General features: G+C 31.5%; 1 pseudogene; it reads right to left on the bottom strand.

Annotated features, from left to right (window-relative positions):
• Window positions 1-12,755: 12,755 nt before the first annotated feature.
• Window positions 12,756-14,493, bottom strand: LOC120254073 (annotated as a pseudogene).
• Window positions 14,494-15,139: the final 646 nt, after the last annotated feature.

Below are 15,139 nucleotides of genomic sequence, written 5' to 3'. Positions count from 1 at the left end.
ATTTAAAGATGTGGGAGGAGTGTCAACCGCATGTCGAATTCGCATATAACAGGGCGATACATTCAACAACTAAATTTTATCCATTCGAAATTGTATATGGTTTCAAACCTACTACCCCTATCGATCTTTTACCTTTGCCCTTGTAGGAACAGGCTAATATGGATGCAAGCAAGCATGCTGAATTTGTGAAGAAAATACATGAAAAGACAAAGGAGAACATTGAGAAGATTACTTAAAAGTATGAGAAGCGAGCGAACAAAGGAAGAAAGAAGATGTTGTTAGAGCCGGGCGACCTAGTAAAAATACATTTATGAAAAGAGCGTTTTCCGGCGCAGTGCAAGTGCAAGTTGCAACCATGAGGTGATGGACCATTCCGGGTGCTTAAGAAGATTAATGACAATGTGTACAAGATCGAGCTTCCAGGCGAATATGGTGTTAGTGCTACTTTCAACTTTGTAGACCTTTCACCTTTCTTTGGTTTAATCGAGTCCAGAACGACTCCTTTTCAAGAGGGAAGGATGATGAGGACATCATGCCCATACCAACTACACCACCTATGGATGGTAATACTTCAGCTGGTATAGGAGTGGAAGTATATCAAGGCCCAATTACATGAAGTCGTACTAAACAAATCCAGAACCAGGTGAATGCTAACTTAAGTTTATTCTTAAATTATATTGATATGATGGTAATACTTCAGCTGGTATAGAATCAGTTAAAGTATTTTTGTTTTATAAAATTTATTTTTCATTTATATATATATAGTGAGATTTAATTTTAATGAAATTAATATTTTTGCTTGGGCTAGATCATTTATAGGTTATTATTTTTCGGTGTTATTCTTTGTCTTCTAAGTGGCGAATGGATTCCCGTACCGGCCTACTAATTACTGCAACACAGGCTAAGAGTGGCGTATATGTTTGAGATTTAGTTAATCCTCTTTATTTCAGGCTGCTTGAACATCACCAATGGTCGTTTTGTTTGACACGTCCGAATATGCGTGTAAACCGCAAGTGCACGAGTGTCGAAATAATAATTACCCCGGTGAGTGGGTAGTCGAATCCACAGGGAACGGAAGTATTAGTATTAACCAATTCTTAGTTATCTAGTCTAAATCAATGGATATGATGAAATGAACTAATTGCAAGAGAATTAATAAGCAAGCAAACGAGCAAGAAAACAAGTAAAGGAGATCTCAATCAATAAAGATGAGGTACCTGGACAATGCTCCCCCTAGGATCTAACATGAAGCTCATGATTCACTAAATGCTTCTAAACCGAGTCTAATGAGTCGAGGTAATCCAAGAACTACCAGCCCTTGCCTCCAAACCACCGGTACTAGTCCCCTATAAGGTCCCGGTGGAGAAATCACTCAATGTCAACACCTCACACCCCATATGACCGCAATACGCTCTAGGGACACCTAAGAGTGAAACCGATTCCTAAAGATAGATCCAACCCTAATTCCCGGCGAAGGATCTCTAACCCCCTACAAGGTCCCGGTGGAGAAATCTCTCAATCTCATGCCTCACACCAAATATGGTTGCATAGAGTTTAGGGAATACGGAGATAGGAAACACTCAATCGGAAGGGAAAGGGGACACTTCACTATCTCATGACTCACCCTCTCAACCCTCTTTAACCTTGAAGTTCTAACTCTAATGGAGACCTCTCTCACATCAAAGTAACAATTCATGCGAATCCAATCAACCACAAGGATTAATTAAACAAGCAAGCAATGGGAACACAAGATTAAAACTCAAATCAACTCGGATTTAATAGAAACAGAAAGCAAATCATTACAAAAACATAGATCCTAGGGTTCACATGCCCAAATACCTACTAAAGTTTAGCCCTCCATGGAGCAAGTTACAAAATAATGATTAATACACTGAAAAGCAATAAAAACCATGAAGTAAAACCCCCTTAAATTCGTGATGATGGCCTTGATGGGTCGCCCAACGTCTTGAAGAATCCTTCTCTGAAGCTAGGTCACCGAAGGCTCCCTCTATGCTATGACGGAGAGAAGATCGATCAAAGTTGGTGATGAGCGTCCCCCAATATCGCCAAAGACCTCCTCCAAAACCCTAGCTGCCTTACCTTCAAAGTGCTCGCCAAAACCCTCGTCGAAAGTCCTCTCGTGTCTTGGTCTTTGAATTGAACAAGAACTCCCAACATTGTGTCTTTATAGCCTATCTTTGCTTCTTTTTTACTCTTCAAGGCATTCACAACCTATATGCATAAAAGAACACCAAATACACAATATGAGACATAAATCATAATAAAAATGATGCTCAATATATGCATGTAAAACATATATAAAAATATGTCTACTCAAGCACTTATTAGTAGACCGTAAAATATTGTCGTCATTCAGATAAGATTCAACTATAATTTGAGGAGAACTATTCTGATCCACAAGTGCTGGTTAACTTTCCCTTTTTTTACTACCCTACTTCCGAGTGGTTTTGGTTTTGTACATGTATTTCGTAATCATGTATTGGTAATCTTGGTGTAATTTCCGTTAACAATGTAATACGCGCTGTGTCTAGCTTTGTTAGCATATTGGAACAACATGTACTCGACGTGGAGACAGATTTTAATGTACAATACAATGTTTATTAATATATATGTTTAATCTGTGTTGTATTTAGTTTCTTCTGTCTATTCATTATGGATAAATCTTAATTAATTTTTTATACATTGATGATTTATTATATTGTTCCGTTACAAGTATTTATTTAATGTAAAGATCAATGTCTTATTTCTGTAGAGATACATTGTAATGAATAACTGTATGTATTTACATGTACTACATATTTGTTTTCTTATGCTTCTTTTGGATTGTATTGTTTCAATTGTATTTGTTGTAGTTTCTTTTAGATTATTTTCAAATTCAAACCGGTTAGTCATGGATTGCATATGTAGTGCATAATTGTTAATCATACCTATTTCCCTAGCTATTGTTTTACATTATAACATAACATGTACTAATTCGTTTTTATTTCTTAACCAGGTATTATATTTATATTATTTTTGATTCCTTATAGGCTTTATAGGTTGTTTTACTTTTTGTAGGTTGTTTTTGTTGTTTGCCTTCGGTTGTTTTTCTTTTATGGGTTAAGCACCATTACTGGTCACAAATCCAGGAGACCTTAACTGAAGCTGGGGATGCGGCCACGTGGACGGTGATGGAATGAGGACTTCGGTTCGCGTGGATTCGGGTGGGAGATAGCGGGCGGACAGGAGGACTGCTGTAGGGACGGGAGGGACCCACGACGCAACACTCCACCTCGGGCTCTCTACAGATGGCACAACCTTTTATTTGAATGGTGGCTGCTAATTGGGCCATGTGGCGGTGGGCCCGGGGGCAGCCATCCAGTGCCCGAGGTGGAGTGGTGCACCATGGGTCCCTCCCGTCCCTGCAGCCGTCCTCCTATCTGCCTGTTGTCTCCCACCCTGATCCACGAGAACCAACGTCCTCATTCCATCACCATCCATGTGGATGCATCCCCGTCCTCGGTCCCGCTCTCCCGGATCGATGACTAGTAATCGCGACTAGCATTTAAAAATAATAAAGGCCGATAGCTTCCAAGAGACAATAAATAACAGTATACATGTGACATATATAAAATGTAGAACTCCGACACACAAGTATGTATACAATGGTGTATATAAACACCACTAATAATTATAGGAGTCGGTACAGTTATAACAATAAGTATGGAACCTACTACAACCGACGGATTACAGATGGAGTAAACGAAGCAACTATCGAAAGGTGCAAAAGGCGAAAAGGAAAACAAAATACGTCAGCGAAAAAACAAAATGTGGCTCAAACACCATGTTGGCAGGTATGATGGCATCAATGTACATAACATTACCCTCCGCCGGAACAGGGGACAATGACCGAGATAGAAGCAATATACTTTTAAAATCACTCTACCTAACAGGCTCAGTCAAAGTGTTGAATCTGCCAGAATTGGAAACGATGACCGAAGACGTTAAACCAATGATGACTATGTAAGGAGCAATAGCACTATTTGTTGTGCAGGGTAGGAGCCACATATAGAACCAAAGAGCCTACCAGAATTCACCTGAGTATTTCAAGGCTACTCAACGTACAAAGCAGACGAAATAATTAAGACTGAACTACGATCTCACTACGTTATGTTGATGAAAAAGAAAATTATCATTAACGATGAAGTTGGATCGATGTATATAGAAGATATGAAGAAATACGTCAAAATGTCAACCTGCTATTCTGTGTGGAGTTCATTCTGAGATGAAGATGTTGAATAATCCGGCAAATATTCAAACACGATAAAAATGCATTACTATTGTATATAACATGGGATAGCACTAGAAAGAGTTGTATTGAATTAGGGATGATTATCCGTCTTGGATTCATGTAACGGAGAAATTATTAAATAAATTAAACATTTAAGTCTGGTATTTAGTAAAATGTCCTCTGACGATTATATGTAGACAAATAATAAAGAAGAGTATAAATACATGCATAATCACCGCATATAGAAAACATATATTTATTCTAGAATGGTCACGCTGCGCGATACATAGTTATACAAACCGATGAAAATACATAGATATAGAAACATAGCAAAATACAAAATATATATAAATTGTAAAATACATCATAAATGTTTTGAATGAAGCTGTAAGGTACTTCCACTATGCAGTACTGTCATGGCCTCAGAAATTGATTTTTTAATAATAACACCAAGTTCTTTTGGACCCATTGAAATACTAGCACGTCTAGTGGAAGAACTGGAGCAGCCCACTTCCGAAATAGACGGCCCAATATCAACTACTTCTGTCACCTTGGGCCCAATCCCTGACAAGCCATTTTCCAGAACCATTGTTGAGGCCTTATCACAGTATGATACCTCGAGTAATAGCAAGAAACCATCATAAGTTTGAAGATTCGATGTACTCCGACAAACAACTCTTGAAATAGGGGCCTTACCAACATGTTTAAAATCCACATCATACATGCTGAAAGATGGAGAATAAATCTTCACGGATGGACCCCGATATATGATATTATTTTATTTCCGTGCTGCCGTTGGCTTTAATAATCCCTTGAATTTAGTGAAATGTGATCCTACCTTGACATTTGAATCAACAATGTAATAGAAAGCTTTCTAGGGTATAGGATTATGAACGGAGAAATAAGAGTTCAAATAATAATTAAGATCAATCTGACAGGCTATAGGGAAGTAGTACTCTGCCTGCAAAGTATACCCTTTATCCACCCGCTCTTCATGAATCTCCACAACGACCAAACTAGTTGCATTGAATGGGACCTGGAGATTATATTCTATTCTGCAGTGATCAACCCTCAGACTGTGCCTCTGAACCTTAGCCCAAGCTAATTTCGAGAAACTAGGGAAAACAAGAGTAATCAGAGTGAGATCAGTTGTTAACCTATACTCCGAGCATCTGGAGTTCTGATATTGACCAGTAACCGACTGTAATTGAGCATCTATGAGGAATCAGAAAGAAGAAGAACATATGAATATAAATAGAAACACTTCATCCTTAATAAGTTTGAGTAGCTTCCATATAAAGAAAAAAAGGTGTCACTGAAGAAGAGCCTTTATGAGACCTTATTAAAGTATATTAGTGATAATATAAAGGCATTACCTTTCGTAAGTGGTGCCAACTTTTACTAAAACAGTAGCTAAAAGCTAAGCTTAGACATATGATTTCATATAGTTTTTACTAAAACTTTTTAGGCCTATTAAGCACTTGGGGCTTCCTTTGATCTCTACTAAAACTGTTAGTTCCGCCGGTGTGGTTTGTGAGTTTAGAGAACACTCAAACACTCATAGAAATCTCATATAAGCCAAACAAAAAGGAGACGCACGAAATTGGTAACTCACCTTCACAAATAAAGATAGCTATCTTCTCTAGATTGTCTAGTGCACACACTCTCTCTAGCTCTAGTTGTACACCATAATCTCATAGCAAAGTAGCTTATATAGAAGCCTCAACATCCCAAATATAGCCTATACCTCTTTTAGAATCTCTGGGCTACTAACTTTAAAACCTTCCAAAATTAGCTGTTGCAACTCCTGTTGTAACTAAACTTGTAACATGGCCCTAACTGTTAACTTGACTAGGTCCTAGTTCCATTGCGAAGCGACTTCAAGACCCATCAACCTTTCGGTCATACTTAGTCCGAGTCAATGTAGCCAGATCTCCTGATCCTGACTACCAGCAACTAGCCTACCTCCTCAGTTCCTCACCACTCAATCCCCTCGCAAAAGGTGCATGATTTTGTGTGTTTTCATAAAACTATCCAAACTTGATCTTCAATTCACCCAAGTTTGGCCTTCAAATCTTCCCAAGAATAAGTCTTCAATTAATCATGCCAATCATATCAACAATAGGCATGTCTCCAAACATACATTTAGTAATCTTCAATTATACTTATTAAGGTTCTTTAAATCATACATTCAATGGCCTTCCATCATACCATTGCTAAGTATTTCTTCAATTAAGTTCCATCCATATTTAGTCTTTAATCAAATCTTTCTAATTATGGTCTTGATATGATCTTGCCTGAAAGTAGTAACACCTACTGAAAATAGCTCCACCAAGATCTCCCAAGATATTTACCTCCAATCAAGACTCCTTGCCACATCACCATGCTTTACATGTCAACATCTATGCCATGTCACAATCATTGCCACGTCACCTTGACTTGGTGTCAAATCATGCCAATTAAAGTGTTTTTGCACTAACAAAAACTATACAAAACTCATTTCTAAGATCTGATTAACATAACCTTGGTTAGAATCCTGTATTGGACAACAAAGACCTTATCATATGAGGGGAAGTTGTAGCTTATCAATACTATACCCCTTAGCATGCACACTTATTGGAGATCCTTGTTCCTACTCACTAAAGCTATAGTTGCTAAAATTGAGAGAATATGTAGAGTTTTTTAATGATATGGTTCACATGATAAATGCGGAGATGGATTAGTCAATTGGGAAACTATATGTCGAAGCAAATTTAGGGGAGATTTGGGACTAAAACCAATTCATGTTTGGGATTAAGTTGTCCTTAGTAGACATATTTGGGATTTGGTTAGAGAAGGGTATGGGATTATGTTGCCAACAATTTTGTCCTGGATGAGAGTAGTGGTGATAGTATTCATGGGAAACTTGGGAAGAGTGGAGAAATTTAGTATTTCTAGAACCCGGGGATCTTTGTTGCAATAAAAGCAAAAAAATTTGTTCGGCTAATCTGATATGGTAGCATGGTCATATTTCTAGACATTCTTCTTTCTTCTATTTTCAAGCTACCATTTCATAATCGATCACTAACTAGAGATACAAAGTTTAAATGGAATGTGATTACCTTTGATGTTTTTATCCTATGCAAGTGTGATCATTTGTTTTCAGCTGCAATTTTCCTATGGAATTGTGGAAGAAATGGTTGAATGCTATCCATTTGTATAGAGAGCCTTTGAATTATAGAAGAGAGATTAGTTGGTTTCAAATAAAGGCCGGTGGAAAATCATTACTATCAAGAATTAGAAGAACAACTTTATTTGTAATTGTATATATAATTTGGAGGGTTAGAAATATTTTGTATTTACAGCATTATGTAGAAGATGTATATAGATAGATCAAAGAGATTATATTTTGAAGTATAGTGTTGGCTTACTAGCTCTTCGGGTAGGTTGTGGTTAGATAGATGGATGTAGTTATGTTTATTTTTTTTTTTATTTTGTCTCAATGGAAGAGCTAATGTGTAGTTATAGTTTTTATCTTTTTTGGATCTTGGCTCCTCGTTAAAACAAACAACCTACGCAAGAGTTTTTATATATGAGATGTAGTTTTTTTTTTATATGTTTGTTCAATGTATTTTATTTTATTTTTATCGCTGGACCAATTATATATGGAATAATAATTTTTAATACTTTTATATTATATATAATTTATATTTGTGTTTTTATGTGCAATCTTATTTTCTGTGTTTATTGTGCATTTGTATTTAATTGTGTACATGCCAATATAGCCATATATTATTCTTGTTAACTATGTGTTATCGTGTAAATTATATCATATTATATTTTAAGTGAAAAATCGAATTTAATTCTAATATATTTAGTTGTTATAAAAGAAAAAACATATCTAGATAACATAGAGAAAACCTTAGTTGTTTATTTACTTTTTAAAATTTGTAATTTCCTTTGTACATCTCATACCCTGACATTTCACTTCTCAATAGTCTGGTTGACTAATTTAAGAGTGTGTTTGTTTGACAGAATATAAAACTACATATAATTGTAATTACAAAAAACTTCAAAATGTGATGTTTGTTTGGTTGGATTTGAGAATTTGAAAGTAGTTAGAAATGCAGTGTAGATGGATTTGGTTGGTTTTCAAACTACTTGCCGTAGTTTAATCTCCCGCATTTGGGATTTCCATAGAAAGTCACGTGAGACTTTCTAATAAATTAATATATAAATAAAATAAAAATAAAATCATGATATTATTTTATCTTAATAATAAATGGTTACTATTATATTTTTATCAATATAAAAAAATTATAAATAGTGTAATATATTTTTTATAATTATAAAAAATAACAATAATTTGTAATGAAGACATAAATTTATATTAAATTAAGCAATTATATGCATAATTATTTTGGTTACTATTAATAACAATTAATTGTGTATCTATAATTAATTAAATGTAATAATGACCAAGGTGGAGTATCCTTAGCAAGGGTGTTTATATCCTACAAATACATCCAACCAAACACATGTTTTCAAAATCGAGATTTACAAATCCTCCCAAACAAACACAAAATTTTGAAATCCAGCATTTTCAATTACAGTCAACCAAACAACAAAATTTGACTCTCCTGCATTTTCAACTCCAGAATTTACAACTACACTGTGATTGAAAATCTACTGCATTTTCAACTACATCTAACCAAACGCTACCTAATATAAATTTATAAAATACCAAAAATAAACATTATTCTTTGCAACATATACACTACAACAAAATTTTCAATTATTGACATATGTGATAATGTCATAAAATAATATATTTTTGTCACTAAAATTTTTTTGTGACGCTTTGTTGCCGTTACCACATTTTGTCGCCTTTGCTCCGTCGCTAAAGGGTTAATGTGACGATTACATGTTCGTCACATAATGATACCTTTTATGTGACGAAATTATCATATTTTACCTATTTTATAATCATTAATGACATGCATTTTTATCACTAAATGTTGTGTCAAACTGTCATAAAATGTTATGAATTGTCACTAAATATAAGGTAAAGTTTTATCATTTGTGACATTCCATTGATTTTCAAATAATAAATAATAAAAATATTTGTCACCATTTCAAATAGAATAGCGTCATAGAAAATGGTTAACATCACTATATATTGTTAAAAAATTATAATATTTAGTGACAAAAGTCTATTTTCGTGATGATGAAAATGCGTCACTAATAAAAATATGCCATAAATTAATTTTTTTGTAATATCACAATTAATTAAATATTATATAGTTTGTAATATTTTTATAATGTCACAATCAATCATGTTTTTATGATGTATTTGTAATTTGTGATATATTTTAGTGAATATTTTTAATAAATTATATAAATTATCAAAAATTTAATTTTTGATAATATATCATAAATAAAATTAAATCAATATTATTGCAAAAAGAAAAATAACACAATTATCATAATTTATAGTTAACCTTATGGATTAACAAATTTCAATTTTGTAAAATTTCAATAACATTAAAAACTTATAATCTTAAGTAAATCATATCAAAATAGATAACTATTCTTCATGCAACTCTTGTGGCGTTCGTGTTTATGGTGTTTTGTTGATGTAGAGCTTGCCTCATTAAAACCTGAAATAAATATTTTTAAAATAATAAATATTAATTTATAAGAAGAGTAAATTAACAAAAGTAAAGTTCAAAATATAATTATATATACATATACATATATACTAATATGCATCCAAAAAATTAATAAAAAGCACAATAGATAGTCATAACAAAAATTAATTGATTAATGACAAACTTTAACAATTCAAAGTGCTAATCAAACAACTATAGAAATTATAACAATAATTCCATTATAAAATAATGATAATTAAAAAATACATAAATTAATCAAAAAACACAAGAATCAATATTGTTAGCAACCCTTTGGAAAGAAAACTTTAATCTAATGATTGTAGCCGATGTCAATCTCTTTCCCATTCAAATATTCCCTTCTCCAACGGAACCATTATCACTACAAAACCCATAAAATTAGAAGCGAATCAAGCAATTATAAAAAATTTATGAACTAATTGCATTGGAACACTAATGCAAATACTAAAAAGATTCATGAGATCTTTGATGAAGTAGGAACTTACACAAGCATTATAAAATCAAGAACTTAAAAAAAGTGGAAGTGTGCCTTAAGATGGAGGCAACAATAAAATAAAAAATAGACGGTAGTATAGACGTTTAGAAAGAGAAATATAATGTACCTTAGTAATGATGAGAGAGAAAGAAAGATTGAGAAAGAATAGAAATTGAGATAGAGATTTATATAGAATTTTGTTTTTAAATATAGAATTTTGTTTTTAAATTTTTATAAACTTTAAACTAAATTTAGATAAATTAAAATTATTCAAAAATTTTTATAGGATATATCTTTTTATTGAATGAAAATCTATTCATAGTCTATATTAAAACTAACATATTTTTATATTTTTTAATTAAATTCAAAATAATTTTTTTTAAAAAATTATTAACAAATTTAAACTAAATTTAGATAAATTAAAATTATTTAAAAATTTTATAGGATATATCTTTTTATTGAATGAAAATCTTTTCAAATTCTATATAAAAACTAACATATTTTTATATGTTTTTAATTAAATTCGCAATAATTTTTTTAAAAAATTATTAACAAATTTAAACCAATGAAACTTGAATTTTAAATTATCGTTTAAATATATTTCGAAATAATTTTTTAAAAAAAGCTTATAACAAATTCAAACCAATGAATTTTTGAATTTTAAATTAATACTTGTAGTTATAAAAAAACTTCTTTAATATCTATATAAAAATTACTTCAATAATATAAAGGTCTTTTTATAATTTTAGTCCTTATTAATAAAAATAAATTATAATATATATGAAGGTGTTAATATAAAAATATCTCTAATAAAAATCTTTAAAATATAAAAATTCAAAAAAAGAGATAAATAGAGTTATTTGAATAAAAATAATTTAAAACTAAATCAATATGAAATTAAACGAATATGGGGATGCTACAACCCTATCTTCACAATTTTTTTTGAAAATAAACAATGTAGAAATTGATAAATATAGTTTTAAAAAATTATATTTTTAGGAAAAATATTTGCAAAAAAAATTTTTTTTTATCCCCTTGCCCCTAGGTATTAAATTGGTTTATATAACATGAAAAAATTTATATTCTTTTGCAAAAAATATATTGTTTTGCTTTCTCAAGTTTTTTTACTTGCAAAAGCTATTTATATTGTATAAAAATATATGATTTTAGAAAAATATTTGGAAAAGTCTTTTATTTGCTTTTATATTCGAAAAATTGGTAAGCATGATATTGAAAATTATATTTTATAAAAATATTTATAAAAAAAAATTGTTGTTTGGTTTATTAACGTTTTGCGTGACCCACCTAAAAAAATTATTGTTATGTCCTTACTCATATCTATGTCAATTTATATAAATAATTTTGTTATATTTTTCTCCTAAATTAATTGTAAAGCATATAAGAATGTTTACGTCATTTAGCATTTTATCTTTCAATGGTATTTAGCATTTGACTACGAAAAAAATTATTAGTGAGAGATAATTAGTGTCATTAAATTTAGTAACAAATAGTGACATTATTCAATATCATCAAGTAATGCGATATTTATTTGTAACAATATTATAATATCATTATTACTTATATTTTTGGTGACAAACCTATGTGTCACAAAAAAATAAATTAAGGTACATAAAAATTCAAATTGTCGTTGATAATATATGTTAATATTAGTAACATTATTTAAATTTAGTTTAAAAACAACAAATTTTAAAATTTGTCGCGAAAAAATATTATATTAATGAGCGTACTATATTTGTCACTTAATATTTAAACCGTCACTAAAAGTACGAGTGCATTTGGAGCTAATCCTTTTGTGACAATATCATGTGACAATTTAAAGTATTGTCACATAAAAGTATCAAACAAGTAAAATGAGTGACTAAATAATGATTTCGTCACATTATATATTTTTTTGTGACAAAAAACCAATATGTCAAAATTAAAATTGTCACTAATCATCAATTTTGTTGTAGTGATAAAACTGTTACAATATCACTTTGATATATATATATATAAATATATAAATTTTTTAACAATTCCAATATCTGCAGTAATCACTTTGTGTTTATCATCCAACTTTTTTGTTATTATTATTTTTATCTAAATTTGTAAATGAGTCTCGTAGTTATGATATGAATCCGATAATGGATGATATGAATGACAACATGACATGAGCTTAATTGATTAATCAAAGCAAATTGATCAATATAACTTAGATGCATAGAAAAATACAAAAATGGAAAACAAAGGGATTTATTCCATATTTAAAAAATCTTATTTGTAAAACTATGCTTTTTAAATAAAAGCTTTCATTGGGAACAAAAGAGGAAAATGGTATCGTGTTTCAAAGGATGCGCATGCAAATGGTGAGTCCATCTCCAATGCAAACTTGACAAATTTCAACTCTAGAATCAGCTGCTAGGAATTCATTGAACTTCACTATGAAATTTCTTATCTCAAGATCAGTCTTCTCAAGGAATGAAAAATCTAGAGGCTCTACCACGGTACCAGACCAGAGTGTGTTGTCATAGATAATGGTCCCTCCTATTTTCACCAACTTCATCAATCTTTCATGATACTCTCCATAGTTTGTTTTGTCAGCATCCACGAATGCAAAATCGTATAATTTCTCTTCTCCATCTTTTGCCTATAAAAAAAATTATTTTATTTAAAAAGTTCATGTTTTTATAGGAGTTTTGAATAAAAGGCTATGACTAATAATATAAATTAATTTTCCTCATTAGAAAATCAAAATATTTTATTTTTCCTGGAAAACACCTCTTCAATCAAAACTATTATTATATAAAAAAATTCAATTAATTAAAATAATGTAACTATTGTATGATTTTTTTTTTTTTTGTATTAAGAGGTAATTCGAAATTTATTTTGAAGAACGTTTCGTTTTAAGGGGTAATGTTGTTATTTGGGAATTTTAAACCCAAAAGATAACAACATTTGTTAAAATCTTAATAGAACTACAATTACGGAGGTTGAGTAAGACCTTTTCTTTATCTTTTAAAGATAAATAAAACTTGAAGATTTCTTGAAACTCAGGATAAAATAGTAACATTTATAGAATTAAAAATCTAGAGATTTTACCTCTTCAATCATTTTATCAAGGATAGGAATTGCTTCGGACTCAATAAAGTTGATTTTTTCTTCCACTCCAGCTTTTCGAATAAAAGGGAGACCTATATATTTCAAAAGATGATCTATCCATATCGATAGTTATTATCTAAAAACAAGAATGAATTAAATAAAAAATTAAAACACATGCATATTCAAATTTATCCTTCATTAAATTTAAAAATAAGATGATGAAATAAGATAGGATTAATGCAACCTTCCCATCCTTCGGCAATGCCAACGCAGTAGTGAGAAGCGAATAGCCAGTGAAAACTCCAATCTCTATAGTCTTCTTAGCATTCATTAGCTTCAAAATAACTGATAAAAGTTGCCCTTCCTCTGCAGGCACACTCATATCTCCCCTATTTCATTGAACCAGACATGAAATTATTAACTTGGAATGCATTATGTTAACAACATTAACTATGATTCTAGTTCCTTTCTTTAACAAAGGTCCATAGTCTGATATTTTTTACCTCAAAGTAGTTTGTCCATGTTCTTCAAGAAATTTATTTATTTTTATTGCGATTACAGAAATTAATAAGTAATATAAATCCTTCGTTAATTCATAATGTTAAAAGTAACTTAACATGTCATCATCCCATTCTCGTATGATATATAGATAATAAAGACTATGGTGTTTATACTGAAATTGAAAGAAAGAAAGAAATCGTCTACAAAATCTCTAGAAATATATAGAGGGGGAGAGAGGGAAGAGGGAAATTTTACCTTATATCTTTCATTGTTACCTCTCTCAACTCCTTCAGTTGTTCATGCTCCATTGGATATACACTTGTCTCCAACATATACTGAAACAAACATCATAAACTAGATAACAAAATAAAAATAAAAATTAAATGAAATAATGTAAAGGAAAATCATAAAACCTTAAGAAGCTCCTCGCTCTTAAGAAGGTTCTTGTATCTAGCCATAGATGAGTGGGAGAAAAAACTGTCACACAACTACGGAGAATGAGGATCTTTCTTTTCAAACCTCTTATATAACTCCACTGAGCCGTGGACACCTAAAGGTGAAACATCTTAATCAAACTACTGAACCTAAATGGGTAGGTGGGCTCTTCATCTCTACCACAAAGGCTTTCAATCACGCATGCTAATAGGTTAGAAGTTGCTCGGCTAGCATACCTTTTGCCAGATGAGACTAAACACCAACATTATTTCAATAGGACTCTTGAGCACATCAAATAAAAAGTCTAATGGAAATCTATCTATTCGATAGGTCCGAGGTTTGTGTCTAGAGCTGGTAATGAAGTAGACAGTAACTTAAACCCTAAACTTTCGTTTTTCATTCATCTTCAAGGATAGGTAAAATGATGAGCGGAAGAAAACCAGTTGGGAAGTCTGAAGACAGGGCAGAAGTGCAATGGGTTCCATAGCAGATATAGAATGACGTGTCTTATTGATCACTGCTTGTGGTTTTCTCGCTGTGTAGTCGAGTTAGGAATGAGAATGATCTTTTTTTACTTCCACACTGCCTCTGCTCAAAGCCCGGGAGGAATTCTTTGGATGGGTCACCCAGAAAGACTTAACATGAGCATCTTCAATTGAGACTATTGTT

This window comes from Dioscorea cayenensis, unplaced genomic scaffold, assembly GCF_009730915.1.
Source record: "Dioscorea cayenensis subsp. rotundata cultivar TDr96_F1 unplaced genomic scaffold, TDr96_F1_v2_PseudoChromosome.rev07_lg8_w22 25.fasta BLBR01000334.1, whole genome shotgun sequence".
NCBI lineage: Eukaryota > Viridiplantae > Streptophyta > Magnoliopsida > Dioscoreales > Dioscoreaceae > Dioscorea > Dioscorea cayenensis.
Note: the sequence above shows the minus strand (reverse complement) of the source record. Positions and strands in the feature narration are given on the sequence as shown.